At 35.7% G+C, this 16,259-nt stretch overlaps 1 protein-coding gene across 4 annotated transcripts in view; it reads left to right on the top strand.

Moving 5' to 3' along the window:
- LOC120766809 (dystrophin, isoforms A/C/F/G/H) overlaps nucleotides 1-16,259 on the top strand; it is a 776,746-nt gene that overhangs the window by 578,712 nt on the left and 181,775 nt on the right. The gene's annotated exons all lie outside the window — the stretch shown is intronic.

Below are 16,259 nucleotides of genomic sequence, written 5' to 3'. Positions count from 1 at the left end.
AGATAGAATAAAATAAATATTTAAATAAAAGAGAATATGAACTAAACCAAATATACATAATTGCAATGTGAAGCCAAAAATTATTTTGAAATGATTTTATGATTAAAAAAAAATAATAATACATATGTGATATATAAATATATACATTTTCATCTTCTTTACTAGCGAAGGCATCAGCTTACGCGATTATAGCCGAGTTAACAACAGCGCGCCAGTCGTGTCTTCTTTTCGCTACGTGTCGCCAATTGGATATTCCAAGCGTGGCCAGGTCCTTCCCCACCTGGTCCTTCCAACGGAGTGGAGGTATTCCTCTTCCTCTACTTCCACAGGCGAGTAATGTGTCGAATACTCTCAGAGCTGGAGTGTTTTCGTCCATTCGGACGACATGATCTAGCCAGCGCAGCCGCTGTCTCTTCATTCGCTAAACTTCGTCAATGTCGTCCAATATCTCGTTCCATCGACTGCGGTACTCGTCGTCGCCAATGCGCAACGAAATTTGCACAGAGAATTCGCAGTAGCAAGAGGTACGTTGGCTAAAAGTTCTGAAAAAGTGGGCGTGGACCTGCCCTGTAATAGGTTTAATGTACATATCTCTCAAAATCTAAAAACCCAAAGACATTAAATTTTACCACCTAGACGGTTCTAGGCTGCTTTATAAGAGCCGTGGTAAAATGGACAATGGATGTAGCACCGTCCTCTTTTTTAGGTAAAATCACATATCTCAGGATCTGCTCCACCGATTTCAACCAAATCCAGTCTAGAAGTATATAACAAAACTTTAAATACCTTTTGATTCTTTCACTTATCAGAATACGAATGAAGAAGCAATTAATGTAACGGCATAAAACAACAAGTAAGCGAGAGCTAAGTGTGGCTATAATAGAACATTTCACACACCTGCAACTTGCAAGAATTAAAGTCAGGGAAGTACCTTCAGGTACATAAGGCCTGTTAGTTATATGGGGTCTAGGAAAGTGTTCACCTGATTTTATTTATTCTAAGCACAAATTATGCACAGTTATAAGAAAAATACCTCTTTCAATTTTATTATGATGACTAACATATTTGCCGATTTATGTGGTATAAAGTCACCCGGAAATTCGAGCACTTTCCAGCACACAAATCAAAGATTAATTTCTCCGGACAAAACTTTGCACGAATGGTGCATGTGATATGTTTCACCTTATGGCTAAAAATTGCGTAAATCGAGCCAAAACTACTTAAGTTCCTAGGTACTTATGGGTTCAGTACATGTAGTTGACTTTTAATCGAAAATATCGGTTAATGTGTGAGATAACAATTGAAATTCAAAGAAAATCCTTTTCTGATAGTAGTATGTCTGTGTGTCAAAAATGGGTTGAATCCATATACATATATGGCCGCCAGTGCAAGCCTAGCATAACGCTTCCCTTTCATGGGCAAATGCATTTTTCCGAAAAGGAAGAAGTCGCACGGTGCGTTAATGGTTAAAATGTGATTTTTGGTCAAATAATCGATAACAAGCGTCGATCAAATGTTGGATTCTGAGCAATTTTTGGTCGTCAGTCAATTTGTGCGGAACAAACCGTGCACACACCTTTCGTAAGCACAAATGTTCGGTCAAAATGCGATAAATCGATGTTTTGTAGATGTTCAATTCCATTTCCATGAATATCAATGATGATTTCAGTTGATTTTTGATGAATTCACTCACTTTTTCGATGGAATTTCTGGTGATCACGGATTTTGATTGGCCCATATGTTGATCATCATTTAAGTCCTCACGACCACTTTGAAAACGTTGAAACCACTCGTGCACTCTGCTACGGGATAGGCAATCATCGCCATAAACTTTTTTCATCAATTAAAACGGTTTGGTAAAAGTTTTACCAATTTTAAAACAAAATTTAATGTTGGCTATGTGTTCGGAGCTCATTTTCGCACCGATAACACAAACATACCGACACTTAAAACGCAATAACTTCACTTCCAATCAATGAAATGTCATGAAATGCTCACTGGACAATCGATAAAGTTAGCCAGTCAACATATAGGTGGCGCCACCAGGTTGCGCTAGATTAAAAAGTGTAGTGTCCTGTTTACTTTGGAACGCTCCTTGTATATATAATTATTTTCGTTACTCTAACAAAACTTATGTCAAATATGGCGGTAAGTGTATGAGTTAAATATATATAAAATTAATTGGATTCCGATTCTCTGGTTGACGCTTTGGACTTTGAGGTAATTCCCTGGCTTTGGTCCTGACAAGTTCCAAGAGTATCAAATGTTCGGTTCCACCCGAAACGACTAAGTCATTAGAAGAATCTTAAGATTTGCATTTCGCCATTTGAAGCTAACTGACTAATTAACCTAATTACATAGTTTAGTATAAAATTTTTTTTTGGAATTTTTTTTCGAAATGCAATTAAAAATTTCAGTTCATTCAAAGTAAGTTTTTTATAATATTATATGTTTTGTAGGAAAATATTTACTAACAAATTTGTGTGTAAGTGTGTAAATTTGAGTGCATGCCTAGATATATTCATGTATGTATGCATGTATATGTGACCATGTACGTTTTTACGTAAAAACAAATGTGTGAATGCAGCAAAATTGCAATACCTAAACATTTTATTGCAGTTTTTATTTCGGTGTTGGTCCTTACCAAAATGAATTCAACTGTTAAGCAATGCAGATTTATTCAATAAATTTTTTAATTATTTTTTTTTTTAACAATGCCAGCATTCATTACGATAATATGCGCGTTCTGATTTCTTAGCCACAATTTTGAAATGATTTTTGGCAATATGGTTCTAGAATGTTTGATTGTAGGATAAACTTGCTAGTTAGTTATGAGCACCGCAGCATCTATGAATATAATTGAAATTGAAAAGGCCATTTATCTAATTGTTATATAAATGTACGTATGTATATACTTGCATAAATATACATATATTTATTTACGAAATGGTAACTACTTTAATTGCTTCAATGCATATTTGCTATTTATTGATTTATTCCATAAAAATGCATTCATATGCACACATACACTTGCATTTGTTTATATAAAAATTATGACTGTATTAAGTTTATCGCCGCATCGGTAAATACGAGGAAAAACATTTACAGTTATATGCAAGCGTAGAGCCTTTGGCATATTATAATTGTGTCGAGAAAAATGCATTTCCAGGAGATTCCAGCTCTTCACGGTATTAACATATCTGCCGCTTCACTTGTGCTGTAAATTGCCGTTGTTTATATTAAAAATGTCAGAATTTCGCATAAAAGGCACACATTGCCAAAACTAAACATACTTGTATTTATGCATTGTACATCTTTTTTTCCATTGAATAGTTTTACCAGGGCTGCACAGCCCGTCGTCTTTGCTTCGTAGCGTGGTTACTTCTGAGAGGCCATAAAATTCTCAGTTCGGAAGTCGAGTCGGTTTTCTTTATATCGCCGTCAACCCTCACAAACATTGGCGTGCACCACGTGTTATTTAGTATCCATCCGATCGCTTGTCTGATTGTAGGTGCGTGGCTAGGACGACAGATGACGTTACTTGCAGCATTCTCCACATTTCTCACAATGTACGATATTTTTCCAATTCATTGCGGGACAGTCAGCATAGCATCAGCAGACCATAACTTTATTTTCTCCTTTTTTATTGAATATGTACGTATACTTTAGAGACGCAGTCTATGAAGTTGACTTTGGAACATTACAAATTATTTGTGGAAAAATTTAACTAAAATAGTTTAAATTTAATAAAAAGTTGTCATAGTTAATAATATGTATACATGATATTTGCTTTATCATTGTATCTCTAGTCTCTCAACTTGCGAGAATCAATGTCATGAAATTTAGTATCAGCAAAATTTTATAATAAATCAAGTAAGGAAGGGCTAAATTCGGGTGTAACCGAGAGATTTTATACTCTTGCAACTAGCAAGAAGCAAAGCTTGTGGAAATACCTTCAACACATACACTGCCCGATATATCCGATAGAAGGTTTGTTTGTTAAAAAGAAATCATTGTACATACATATGTATGTAGTATATGGGAGTTGGGGGTAGTATCGTATTCAAAGAACGAAAACTTTTTGGTCCGATTTCATCTAGAATTATGCGAGAGATGCCACACATTGATTTTTACTAAGTGCTAAGACTTTTAAGGAGACTTTATGCAAATCATCTATTATGCCTTCAATAACATTAACTTCTCTTTATATTTCCTGAAAGGCGGTTTTACAAAACATAGTCGTATCTGTTTTTGAGAAAGCATTCTTCGAGAGAACATGCGAAATTGAGGCTTTTACCAAAACGACCAATTCTCATCACCTTAACAAGAGAGAAAAGTTAGGTAGACGTTTGCACACAAATTCTCACTTATCTTTAATTATATTAGGTCAAGCCAGCTGCCAAAAATCAAATTTGATGGCTATACGTTATATATATATATATTAGGGTGATTCAAAAAAATTTTTTTTTTTTTTTTCAATTGGTACTCGCAAAAAATAGGTTCCTAGACACCTCTAAGAAAGCCTCACCAAATATGAGTTTTTAATTGTAACGGGAAGGTCCTCCGCCTAACGGTTTTCTATTTTTTCTTATTATCAGATAGAAAAATGTATATCTCGCTTCCAACTATTTGAAAAAATATCTTGTTCCTTAGGTTTTGTAGGAAATTGAATGCTCAAAAATATGGTCTCTTAAGATTTTTTCGTAAACCCAACCGTTTAAAAGATATTAACGGTTGAAATTTGACTATTTTTGGAAAACATTTTTATTTCTTATGAATTTTATAACAATGTGTTATGCTATTTACAGCTTTGTAATGAATTAATTGTAAAGGGTTCAGCAAATAAAGAGGGGCAAAGCTCCATATCGAAAAGTAAATAAACTGTGTCACAAATCCATGTGTGCTTTTGCCTTGTCGGTATAGATAAATACTCATGCTCTCACACACATAAAAAAGTGTTATAACATATATGTATACATATGTATCTGTATGATCTCGTATGTGTTAGTGTAATAATGCCGCAATAATTTTGCATGCAATCGCTTTGGTGAATAATCGCTGCTTTTTTCGTTCATTGCCCACCGACCAAATAAGTGACTTTCTAATGCCATTTTACGCTTTGGCGCGTTTTAATTCCATTGCATAGTTTTCATTGCACTGACACAGAATAAGTTCATTTACTGCTCGCTGCCTAGCTGAGCTCAGCTTTTCTATGCATCACAATTTCCTTTGTTTGATTTTCGCTTTTATGTTCATGCTCAGTGACTTTCCAGCGCACTGCTCGGCAGCTTGACTGCTTGGTGGCGATATTTATCTTTGAAGATGCATTTTTGCAGTTTGTAACTTAAGTTTTGCATAAACAATTTATAGTTTAGCGAAAAAGAGCTGTGATTGCAAAGATGAAGCTTGTATGAGCCGGTATGTTACGACTCTATTAAGAATTTTTTAAAGCGAGAGAGGATATTATTACATAAGTACATCTTTGTAAATATATTTCTTAAATGATACTTAAAATCGACCTGACTTACAAATTAAAGCTTTTAAGCTGAGAAGTCTATTGCAATTACTCGGTATTAAGGCTTTGTTAATATACACACATACTACGATTTGTGATCCTCTGTCAGAAGTTCTCTAGCAGTCTCTGCTTTACACCCCCTCAGCAGAATAATAATAATGAAATAATGGGTTGTCAAAAAAGTCTTGCGGTAATATTTAAGAGTTGGGGGTAACAACGGCCGCATTTTATCAATATTACATACTATAATGCTACATACTAATAAAATGTTTCCTGAGATTCATTAAGGTACCCGGATGTAATATGTCTATTATAAGGCGGCTGGGTCTAAGTTGATCCATTTAGGCACAAAAACAAACGTTTATCGGTAAAACACGCTTTCTCATTTTCATAGAGATAACTGACATGTTGACCGTTACATGCGGTATGAAGTCACCTGGAAGTTCAAAAATCGTTGTGTTAGGTTTATCGTAGCTAAGGGAAGTTTTGACACGATTCAACCCATTTGATTTGAAATATTATCCCTGAATTTCAAAGGTAAAAAATCAACTATAGGTGCTGGGGTACCTACTGGGTTGAACAGTTTTTGTGGCAAAGTTTAATTTAATTTTCTCTGAAAGAACAAACCAAATTTAAAATAGTATTATATGGCACTCATTGTGAAATAAAAATTTTATTCTTCTAACATTTGGCTATCAAATTTGGTTGAAATCGGTCGAGCAGGTCCTGAGATATATGATTTCACTTAAAAGTGGGCGCAGCCACACCCATCGTCCTATTTTCACCCCGCCTCCTAAAAGCCCTCTCATATATATATTTATATATATATATAGTTATTGATTTACCAGCGCTTTTAGTAGTTTTTAACAGTACCGTTATATTTGGAGTAGGCGGAGTTATCATCCGATTTCAGCCATTTTCACAGTATTGGTAAAAGTTCTTATAAGAATAGCACTAGGCGAATTTTGCTATTTTAGCTGTATATATTTTGGGCGGGATACGCCCACTTTTTCAAAATCTATTCTATTTTAGTGCTTAATTATGCCATTTTTTATATTTTCGTTTAATTTTTTTGTGGGCGTGGCAGTGAGCCGATTACGCCCATCTTCGAACTTGTCTTCACTTTTTTGCCGAGGAACACGTCTACCAATTTTCATTAAGATATATTTATTTAAGTTACATCTTGCTCGGACGGACGGACCGACAGATGGACAGACAGATTTCAACTTCAACCCGGATTTCAACTTTCGTCAACCTGATCATTTGTATATATATATATAACCCTATATATATTTCGTTTAGTTTTAGGTGATGCATACAAACGTTAGGTGAACAAAACTATTGTACTCAACAGCCATTTTACATCAATATGATAGCAACTATTAGAGGGACGTCTGACGGCAATCATCTGACAGCCAGTTGACAGCAACGGCACAATTCCGATTACTTTGGCGGAGGCGTAAAAAACCCGAATTTCCGTATAAAAGGGGTATGTGCGGATAGGGGAGCTTCTCCAGAGGAGGAATATTCAAAAATAATATAAAAATAACCTATAAATGCACATCTTAGACGGCAAATATGTAGGATTTTTAACGATTTTTTTGTTTGTTTTTTCGCGTGATTCCTTTTTCTATATTAACTATAATAAAAAATACTTTCCAACATTTTTCAAGTTATAATTGAGCTGTGAACACTTTTCCATCTACATATGTACATATATGTATGTATGATATTTAAAGAAGAAAATATTCATATGCATGGATAGAGGAATTTTTGCGAAAAAGAGGAATTTCAGCGAATTGCGTTATCATCACAAGGCAGCGCTCCATTTCGTCGTAATTTTTAGCACACAAATGATGTTCACTATTACTGTAAAATGTAATTTTTAAAATAAAGATTTCTTAGGTAAAAAACCGGCTAAGAGTGTAAAATGTGGATTTATTTAAAAGTTTATAATTTAATTTAATTAATTTGAAGTGAAAAATGTGAGTAAAGTGTGTTTAATGTGGAGAAATAACTTCTTGAAATGTTCGAGTTTTGGGAATTTTTGAACTTTAAGGTCGGATATCTCGTAAACTAAGCGTTTGCGGTACCTATAACCTATATTTTTTAATCATGAGGACTTCCTCTTTCCAACGGTACCTTCAAATCGCGGCGTCAAAGAAATCGGAATTGCCATCTGACAACATACATATATGTACATACATATGTACTATACTTTACGGCAGCAGTTATATAAAAAATATTTAGGGTCGTTTTTCAAATGTATGGTCAACAGCCGTCTGTCAGCTAAGTTTTGGTTAACTTAACCAAGACTTCTTCTTTAGGTAAAGAACCATTGAACTGACAGATGGTATGCATTCATATGTATATTAGGACCATACAAACGCTTCGCTGGAATTTCTTAGGTGATTGGGATCAACGAATCCTCGAGTCTTTCACAACAATGTTGTCAACTTGCAAATTTGCATAGTCGGAAAGGTACTTGAATGGATCGAAAAGAAGCATATCCATATGTATAAACTTGAATTCTGAATAGAAAATTTAAAAGCCTTTAAAATAGAAATAATTTTTTTTTTTGAAAATAAATTTATATATTTTTGTTAAAAAGCATTATCGCAAGACTAATACTATAAATATTGCAATAATTTTCTACATTTCTCTAACTTTATTTCCAACCAATGTATGTAACTTTAAACTTTCGCCAATTTATTTTGATGCTTCTTTTACAATTGAAACATTTCATTTGTTGTTGCGCGTGATTTTCTTTCATAAACACGTAGCTGATTTGGTTAAAGCGTCCCCATTATGCTAATGAGGCCATCACTTGCCGTTGTCAGCTTGTCATGTCAAATGTACGAATGTTTTTGGTGTTGTTGCTGCTCTGTAATTCATACCGGAAAGTGGTAAAACCGCATTATAATTTACATAAAAGCTTAACCCTATGGATATGTGTGTACATACATAGGTATATAGTTGGATGGGTGTAAAGTGCATTATTATCCTTTCGGGGTTGAGCTGAAATCTAATTTAATTTTTGTTAATCCTTTTGAGTGCCATGGAGAGCTCTCACCACTAGCGAGTTTAGATCTGCAGCTTTGTGCTTAGAGGATTTGTGCGTATAAAATTTGACGATTTTATTTCAGAGAGAACTGATAGTGCTGGAAAATAATACAACTTGTTTTTAGTATTGAGACTGCGTCATTTCATTATATGCAAACTCTTCATTCTCAAATTTACAAAAATCTGATAGATTATATTTGTCACATTTGTACCGACACTACATACTGCCTGAGGCTAAGTTGTGTCTGAACTGGGAGTTTTTTGATAACTGAAGTCAGGCTCTTTCCCTTTGATATATTATGGTAAGCATCCATGTTGTCCAATAAATGGAAACCATACTGTGGTAATGTGCTATATATAAGGTCCGTTTTCGATCCAGAACTATGTTTGGAATTTAAAAAATAAAGAACTATTTCGGGATTGTTAGGTTTTGGTTCGGGTTCTAAGTCCACACCTACCATCTGGTTTCTGCCCTTTATTCTGATTTTAATGACCTTCAGAAAATCAGAATGAGTTATCAATTGGCATCACGCCACTTGCTAGGTTAAGCGTACAATTTATTTGAACCCCATTATTGTAGATTTTATAAAAGAGGTGGGTGCTGAAAAAATCTTCAATTGCCTGTTTTATTTCAAGTTCCTACTGTTGAGATGCCATTTGTCTTTGTAGTGCTGATGAAATACAATTAATTGTACTTTTTCTCATATTGCAATTTTCCTCTATAAATAGCACTAAAAGGCTATCAGTGTTATGCAAAGTCCATCAGTAATGAGCGTAAGGCTAAAACGCAATGTAATAAAAGCAGAAAAAAATATTATAAATATTTGTATACTTGAAAATTTAATTTTAAATTACTTTTCTAGAACTCTGCAAATGGCTCGTCGCAAGAGGATAATCAAATGGCACTTCGCCTTTGGCTATCTGCTCCCTATAAAAGGTGAGCATTCAAGTTACATGCTTAAGGCAATTCAGTATCCTGATATAGCCTTATTCTGCGCTGCTCAATTTCCATTTTCAACAGTGTGGCGAAAGTTTTGTGCAATATTTCTATATTTCGTGTATTTTGCACTCTTCTTATTTGTTCTGTTGCTTTCTTTTTACAGATTATGGATGCTTTGGCTATTTTTCGTGACCTTTAGGTGGGTTGGGGTAGTTTTAAGTATCGCATATTTTTTAAATTTTTGGCATATTTGAAGCTCGAATTGCGCAGCCTTCTTTGTCCTCAGTGCCTTCGTTTGCACAGTCATTTACCTTTTTGGCAAAAAATTTGCATACCAATGAGCGAATTCTCTTCGGATTAATGTGCCTTTGTTGGTGCATGTCTGGGTGGTTGGCGGAGTCTTTTGTTATACATATCACAGCCTCAAATGGATTTCGCAAAGTTTGTCGGTTTTTGTTTCTTTTAGTGCAATTGAAAATTCGTTTAAAATTTAAGTGTTTATTTTTTGAGTTTCTATAAAATTTGCATTCATATTCGCATTTTGGTTTGTCTTAATTAGCGCCAGATTTATATTTTTACCGTTAAAAGCTGTAAAATACTGAATTTCCCTACAATCTATAACCTACCACCGACAGTCGGCAGCATCACTTCTGTGCAATGAACCTCGAATGCAATAAATTTCCGGCGTGTTCTCTGTATCGCTTCGCCCATTTCACCGTTCTCCACACACCATTTGCCGGTCGTTAGTAGTCATTGAAAGTAGTTAGACAAAGTAGGACGAATTGCATATTTCCGCCAACATTTCCGACATATTGTAGTTGCCACATACATATTCCCTTAGTTTTTCACTATTTGCTGTACGGAATTATAAAAGTTATGCTTGCGTTTACGAGCATTTTTTGTGTTGATGATTAATGAATTTTGTTAAAAGGTAAGTTCGAGAAAATGAAAAATAATTTTCATACGAATTTACCGCGATTAGTTCCATAATTGCATATGAACAATTTTTTGCCACTTCTTGTCTTTTAAACTATGCTCGTAAAGCCAAATCTGCAGACTTTGCTTCTCTTTTGAGATGTGTGTGAAGTTTGACAGATATTTTGCATTTGACAGCTGTCTACGATTACAAATACAATATGACAATACAAATGATTCATCTTTCAATTTTGACAATGAAAAAGATGGTTCGCCGGTCAACAAAGGCCTTAAGGCGGCATCAGAATGGGTACTTGTACGTTAATGACGACGAAGAGGTGTTGTCTGTCGATCCCAATTGTCGAACATGCTTTTGTTCGACCATATTCTACAAAGAAGCTGATGCATGGCCCTTATCAGTTCTTTGCCGCCATATTTGAAAAGCTTGGCCGGCAATCCATCGGCACCGGCCGTATTGTAGTTCTACGGAACGGTTATTGCTAAATTGCTAATCGAACTCCTTTATGGTCGGACAATGGAACACCCGATGCATCGTCATCGAATCGGGTTCACCATCTCCTGGTGTTATGTTTCACTGCTATTCAGCAGGCTGCAGAAGTGTTTCCTTCATAATTTTAGTATGCTCTGGGCATCAGTCACTAGTTCATCTCTGGGGGTTCTACAAGAGTATGCTTCGGTCTAGAAACCTTCTGTTAATAGCTAAATCTTTTCGTACAATTTTCGAGCATCACCTGTCGCTCAGCTAGTCAAGGCCTTCGTACTTACGTATTTCGGCGTCTCTCCTTTTTATCTGCAAATGCGTCTCGCTTTCCTTTTCCACTCTCGGTATCTATCACATCCCGCACGTCTTCTAGTCGATTGTAAAGTTGCGAGGTAGGCAGCCTGTTTTCTCTCCAACACGGCAGTGCCAGTTGTTCTTTTTCCTTTTCCGAAAACCAGTGGTTTCGCTTGCCTCAACATAAAAAGTCCTTATGCAAGTGCTTATCTCTGACTAACCAGGAAAGCTGATCTAATTGGTCGTATGAGAGGGTCTTCTGCACGATAGCATGCTTGAAATAATATTTCTACACTGTGGCAAAGTATCAAGTTCAAGTAAAAGCAGTTTTTGTAGTCAAGCACCTGTAAATGAATGTATACTCTTCGATTCCTCAACCATAAATATGCTTTCACCTCGATATAATTTCCATGCACTGTCAAAAGTGTTCATTTACTATTGTACTCTTGCATGCGTTTTATTCCCTTTTTATATAGCTTTTGTGTGCATTTCCTGTAACACTATACTATAGTCTATCTGTATGTTTGCATATGAGTATGCACTCCCATAAGCTATTCCAGCGCTTTCTGCTGTTGCTAACTTGCAACATCACCATTAAGGTTGTGTTTTACTTTATGACTGTTATAAACTGCAATTTCTTGCAAATTGTGATTTGTTACTATTAATAACGTTGACTCTGCCAATTTGTCAATAAGAAAGCTTGTTATGAGCTTACTGCCTTTGAAAAATGAGTATCCACTTTGTGCTATGTCGAAAAAATGGCGAAAGCAATAATATTTTCAGCATTTTTTTTTTTAATATTGAGTTCAATTTAGTGTTTTGATGGAGTTATTCCAAACTTTTGTTGGGGTATACGTTTAATGGCCTCTTGCTATGAATAATTATGCATGCTTATTCGCTGATTTGATTAAAATCTCCCGACAAGCTTTTGTTTCTGATCGTTCAGTTTGTATGGCAGCTATATGTTATAGTTATCCGATATCTGCTGTTACGAAAAATGCGCAGCTTCTTGGTGAGAAAAGTGCGTTAGTAAAATTTCATACCAATGCCTCAAAAACTGAGAGAACAGTTTGGGCATATACAGACGAATGGACATATAAACGGAAGGACGGGCATATGGACAGACGGACATAATCAAATCGACAGCAGTGTTGCATTTATGACAAATACTAGAAACATATTTTGGCGATATTAAATGAATCTACAAATTCAATTTTCACCAAAAATGCATTAATTAATTTAGCATTAACTTTTATTGAGCTCAACTCTAGAGCAAAGCTGAATAAAACTATTTTATGTGCAAACGGATTCATAGGTATGCACGTATGTACATATGTATGCAAATTGGTAACGTAATTAAATGTGCCACATTACAATTAGTGCGCAATTCCATCGCACTTATTTGTTTCGCTATTAATTTGGCCACTAAAAATCATTAATTTGTATTGCACATTCCCCAAACATTTTCTAATGCACTAAAACCTAAATTTGAGTTTGAACCCCCACAAGAGCGTGTAATTACGACCGAATGCAGCTATAAAACTCAACTGTTCCAACATGCCGCACACAGGCACACATACATGCGCAGTTAACATAAAAGCAGACATATTTTCCATTGTACCACTACATGCATACACATATGTATGTACATGGCTGTACATGTGTATTTGTAGTTGTTGCCAGGAATTGTCTGCAGCATTTATGCGCATTAATAAGTAACTCATTGAATGGAAGTTTATGCGCAAGTGTGTGCTCCTCTGCACTCGTATGTACATATGTATACTCTGTCGAATTGGCAGTATTATTCGCGCATATGCGAAAATAGCTACGAAGGAGACGTATTTCTAATGAATATTGGTGTTATTGGTTGTTGTTATTTTATGCACAGCGCAAAATCATTTGGAACGGTATTTGGTTTTATAGTTCCCTTCAGGCATATAGCCATAATAGCACAGCTTTGGTGTTATATTGCGCAATTTAAGCCACAGTGCAGCTTAATTGTCGCTATGATGCTTAATCATAGTCATTGTTTCTTGCGAAGGAGCTGCTTGATGCGTGAGTAATTTGGTTCCGAGAACTATTTCACTGTGAATTCTAATGGAGAAGGATCGTGTGTGAAAAATGCAAAATATAGCCATATATACATACAGGAACTAACATACGTTTAGTATTCTATACAAATATCTAGTCGGATAGACAGTGATTAAATGTCTTCAGAGTTTGAGTGTGAATGCAAGAATTAGCGTTTGTTAACTCATATTTTTTTGATTTCTAAGATTTATGTACTTAATGATGCTCCGCCTTGATATAAGACTATTGAATTTAAAATTTTTCGATAGCTTTATGGAACGTTTGTGTTAAGATCTACCTTTCCGGTTAGCTAAACGAAGGCTCTCAATGACTCTCAACTGTGACTATTTTGCTAGTAGTCTGGCTACTGTACAAGGTATGTTCCAAAGTAAACAGGATTTGATTCTAGCGCCACCTGGTGGCGCCATCTATATATCGACTGGTGCGTTAGAATCTGCTATCTTTATCGATTGTCCAGTGAGACATTTTATGACATTTCATTGATTGGAAGTGAAGTTATTGCGTTTTAAGTGTTAGCATGTTTGTTATCGGTGCGAAAGTGAGCTTCGAACAAAGAGCCAACATTAAATTTTGTTTTAAAATTGGTAAAACTTTTGCCGAAACCTTTTAATTGATGAGGCAAGTTTATGGCGATGATTGCCTATCCCGTAGCAGAGTGCACGAGTGGTTTCAACGTTTTCAAAGTGGTCGTGAGGACATAAATGACGATCACATTTGACCCACATCAAAATCCGTGATCACCAGAAATTCCATCGAAAATGTACGTGAATTCATCAACAATCAGCCGAAATCATCATTGAAATTCATGGAAATGGAATTGAACATCTCCAAAATATCGATTTATCGCATTTTGACCGAAGATTTGGGCTTACGAAAGGTGTGTACACAGTTTGTTCCGCACAAATTGACTGACGACCAAAAATTGCTCAGAATGTAATATTCGAAGGACGATTATTTGACCAAAAATCACATTTTAATCATTAACCACTCCACGTATTCCCCTGATATGGCACCGTGCGACTTCTTGCTTTTCGGAAAAATGCATTTGCCTATGAAAGGAAAGCGTTATGCAGACGTAGAGGCCATTCAAAAGGCTTGCACCGGCATACTGGCGGCCATACCGGCCAACGAGCTAAAACACTCGTTCGACATGATTTTGAATCGTGCAAAAAGCTGTATTGAAGCAGAAGGAGACTATTTTGAATAAAGTAAATTGATATTGCCGAAAAAACCATTTGTTCTGTTTTTTTAGTCCTGTTTACTTTGGAACACTCCTTGCACATTGCATTACGGTTTTTTGCGTTTAAGTCTTTCTTTTCCATTGACTCTGTGCGACAAGAGCTCTGACTTCAGTGTTCACATGGTCAGAAAGTCTTTCTATATGAGACTTTGCATATTTGTTGATTGATGCAGCAATTGTGTCAATTTCGAGAACGCATTCAAGATCGTGACTGTGAACATATCAAGGCGCATTGACTGTGTTTACTGAAACTAGGTTTTGGAATCGCTGCATTTGTACGACAATGCTAGGGATTGAGCAGCCCCAAAGTTATATCCCGTAGGTCCAAACTGGTCTGCGCGCCTGCTTGTAGACAAGAACAGTTTTGCCTGGCTTATGTGCTTAATATTCCTAATTAAGCTGCATTTTTGCTTTTAAATTTATTGATAAGGAAGATCTTCTATGAAAATATAATACGTGGATTAGTACTTTTTAACAATTGGAGGACTTTATAAGTTTTAAGGCATTGCTGAACGATCGTTGGTATTACTGTTGAGACTGCCGCTATCCGGAGAATGGAAAACGCCCGCCATCAAAAGCTCATACGTATACAAGATCAGGGAGAAAATGGACCACAAGTTTGAGACCTCTCTCAAGTAAGCACTGAAACTCACGACCCGTAGGTGATAGACGCAGCTCTGTTCAAGTTTAGGAACTACTATTAAGACCCAACTGAAATATATTGCTATTCAACTAGAAACTCCCACTTCTCATCATCACTGCTGCTCAGAATTTAAAATTTGCACATTGTTAACTTACACATAGTACATATAAGGAAATCTGTTGTACATATGAAACCACAAATGACACCGACACTTAACAGTCTTGTTTTTGTTGTTTTTGCGGTTTAGATTTGTCACTCTAACGTTTGCGATAAAACTTATGATGACGATTATAATGACGACATGGCCACAAGTTCAAGACGTCAACGCTGTGCTATTCCTCTTTGTAGTTGTTTGTACTTGTGTTGACTTAAGCATTTGTCGAGTATTTCTGATGTTTTGACAATCTGCGACAGCGAAAGGGCACTAATGCTGCTTTTGAAGGACGTCAGCTGTTGCTATTTTGCCAGTTGCGGCTTCTCATTGCCAAGTGAGTAAATTTATTGCATACAATGTGTCAAAAAATGCATTTAATGGCACCTCTGGAAGCGGCTTTGGAGTTTGGGTAGCTGAAGTGATTCTCATGCATTTATGGATTTACTAATTTTTTTTATTAAAAGCGAAAAATCTATTAAATTAAATAGTGAAAATAGTTTTCAGTGATTCAGTAGTTTTTACAGTTTTTAAGAGAGGTAATTAAGTGTTTACTAGCCTTTCGACGAATACATTTACTAACTGTTTAAAGTGGCTTTGTAATTCGTATTGAAATATTGATTAGTTGACTTAAATTTTCACTTAACATTTCGACTAGTCATTGTCACTTAAACTCCTTAATTTAATGAGGCGAACAATTATATGCATAAGTATATTCTTTATGTTGGATGAAAATAATTTCAGGCATCCTCTTATTCCACTGAATGTGTTAACTTCCGCCAAACTCTTGTGTGTACGTGTTTTCGTTAGACTTAACATGAAGTTTTCATGTTGGCACGTGCAAACAGTTGTAAAGTTAACGTGATCGTCTTTCCTGTCTGCATCACGATTGTAATGGATAAGAA

This window comes from Bactrocera tryoni, chromosome 1, assembly GCF_016617805.1.
Source record: "Bactrocera tryoni isolate S06 chromosome 1, CSIRO_BtryS06_freeze2, whole genome shotgun sequence".
Classification (NCBI taxonomy): domain Eukaryota; kingdom Metazoa; phylum Arthropoda; class Insecta; order Diptera; family Tephritidae; genus Bactrocera; species Bactrocera tryoni.
The sequence above is the reverse complement of the archived record's forward strand: the minus strand, read 5'-3'. Positions and strand labels throughout refer to the sequence as shown.